This window comes from Mandrillus leucophaeus, unplaced genomic scaffold (genome assembly GCF_000951045.1).
Source record: "Mandrillus leucophaeus isolate KB7577 unplaced genomic scaffold, Mleu.le_1.0 Scaffold952, whole genome shotgun sequence".
Taxonomy (NCBI): Eukaryota; Metazoa; Chordata; class Mammalia; order Primates; family Cercopithecidae; genus Mandrillus; species Mandrillus leucophaeus.
In genome coordinates this window covers 109,237-111,838 of record NW_012110386.1, presented here as the reverse complement: position 1 = coordinate 111,838, position 2,602 = coordinate 109,237, and positions in this window count along the sequence as shown.

The following is a 2,602-nucleotide window of genomic DNA, read 5'->3' as shown; positions in this document are numbered from 1 at the left end:
TTGGGTCCAGCCAGGCACTGTTCCAGTCTCCAGCAGTGTGGCAGAAAGCAAAACTGACCAGTCTCTCACTTTCCTAGAACTTACATTCTAGTGAAGGGAGGAGGATGGGGAGAAACAAAATAAATGAATAAGACAAGTGCCATAAAGAAAATGAAACAAAGTAATGAGAAAGGGATTTACAAGGAAGCCAATATTTGACAGTATGGTCATAGGAAGCTTCTCTAAGGTGGTGACCTTCGAGCTAAATCCCAAATGGTAACACAGAGTTTATGGCATAAACAACTGGAAACAGAATCCCTGGCAGAGACAACAAGTGCAGAGGCTCAAAGGTTGCAACCAACTTTGGTTCATGCTGAAGCAATGGAGAGAAGGCCAGGGAGGTGGAACTTAGTGACTGACAGGGAGAGAAGCAGAAGACGGGGCCAGAAAGGTGGGCAGAGGCCAAGTGACATGCACTCTCATAAGCCATGAGTAAGGATGGTTCTATTTTATTTTCTGGTTCTGTATCTATTTGATTCCAATTGCAATAGGACAAACACCACTGGAGGATTTTAACCAAAGTGATTAACCAACATGATTTGATTTCCCCCCTTCAGGAATCACTCTCTATGGAGAATGCATTGCATTGGGGCAATAGTGGAAGTGAGGTGATTTCAAAATCTGGACTGGAAATGCTGGGCAAGGCAAAAGAAGTAGAAAAGAGGCCAGGCACAGCACATATTTTGGAAGCATCTCTCAGCCAGATTGACAGATTCATCCTGGAAGAGAGAGGAAGTCATCAGGAATGACTCCTAGATTGATGAATAAGCCCAACGCCTGAAACATAATAATAAGCACTCAATGAATGATTACTGAACAATTGGATAAATGAGTATAAAACAATTCAACATCAGCATCTCAAACATAATTACATTCCAACTTGTCTGGTACAGACAAAAGTGCTCTGGGTCATCAAGAAAGATGTCAGTGTGGATTCAAATTGCCTGGAGGCAGGATTTGAATCCTGACTCAAAAGTTAAGTAGCATTGCGTTACAGAAGCAGACAGGAAGGTGCATTCTAAACCAGAACATAAAAATGAGCCTGGTATGGCTTTGTGTGCGGTTTTTTTGTTTGTTTGCTTGCTTGCTTGTTTGCTTTGATCTTTCTGGCTCTAGGTGGTTTTTTTTTTTCAGGGATGGGAGCTTCAGGAGAAGGGCCGAGACAACGGCGCTGGCAAAGCGGAGGATAGAGATGCACTTGGATGAATATGAAAACTGGAGAAGAATATGAAGCACCTTGAAAGCCAGGCAGCAGTTTGGATTCAAAAAGCAATAGACATCCATCACAGGCCCTTGTCTAGGGAAGCAGCACACCGTGGGTGATTTACATCCTGAATTTGGAATGGTCTGGGGCTGGAGGTGGGAGCTGCAACACAGAGAGACAACAGATCAGATAGAATTACAGTAATCCAGGCACTAGATGCATCGAAGTACCCGCCCTGAAGAAAACCTACGATGCCACAAGCCTGGGCTCCAACTAGGAAGAAATACCACTGTGCCAGAGGCTCTCACAGCTGGCCAGAGGGGACAGGGCTGGAGAACGGGTTGGAGGTGCGATATGGGAAGAAGTAGGTAGCTCTGAGCCAACCAAACAGCCCTTACTGAGGCTTGGAGAGGACACGCAAGAGTCATCAGTTACAGGTGGGTGCCCTGGAGCAATTTGTGTAATTTCTCTCTCCTTCAAACAGACTCCAAATCAAAGCAGAATTCCTGGTCCTTTCCAAGGCATTTGCAGCTGCAGTGAGGCGGTCACATCTAGGGGAGCATCCTATCCTCCCTGGCAATCAGGGACTTAAGGATCAGCCATGACCTAACCCCAACCTGGCAGCCCTTGCAGAGAGTGAGAGAGGGGCTCCGTAGAGGATGGAAGCAGAGGTCGTTTTCCCCTCCTTTTCGAGATGCTGCTGGAACCTGGCCTTTTCCCAGGTTCTCTCTCTCTACATATATATATATGAGAAGTCCAGGTTCTAGCAGCACCTCAAACATATATATATATTTTTTTCACATATATATTTCCATATATATTTTCATATATATATTTCCACATATACATATTTGAGGTGAAACATATATATACACACTCATATCTGAGGTGAAATATATATATATATACCCTCATATTTGAGGTGAAATATACATATACACCCTCATATTTGAGGTGAAATATATATATACACATATGTGTATATTTCTCACAAATCTGTGAGTTTCAGGACCCCTATCTCCACCCCCAAGTCCCCAGCAGGTCAGTAAACGACCATCCGTCACTTGGAAGCTGGAGGCAACAGAAAGGGGCAATGGATGATGGAGTCAGGGCTCCAGAATGAAAAGTAATGGATGGAGTGACAGAGAATGGCAGCAGCAGCCTCTGGTGGAAACTCGCTGTCTTACAGCTGGAAGCTGCAGGCTGCTCCAGCCCGAGAAATGAGGATGCTGGCCCCACAGCCAGGAGACAGCAATACAAGCTAGATCTGCAAGGAGGCTGGGATGGTTCTAAATGGCAGCCATTTAAACTCATCAGAAAGGATTCACAGACGGGCTGCACCAGGACCGCCTGGCTAGG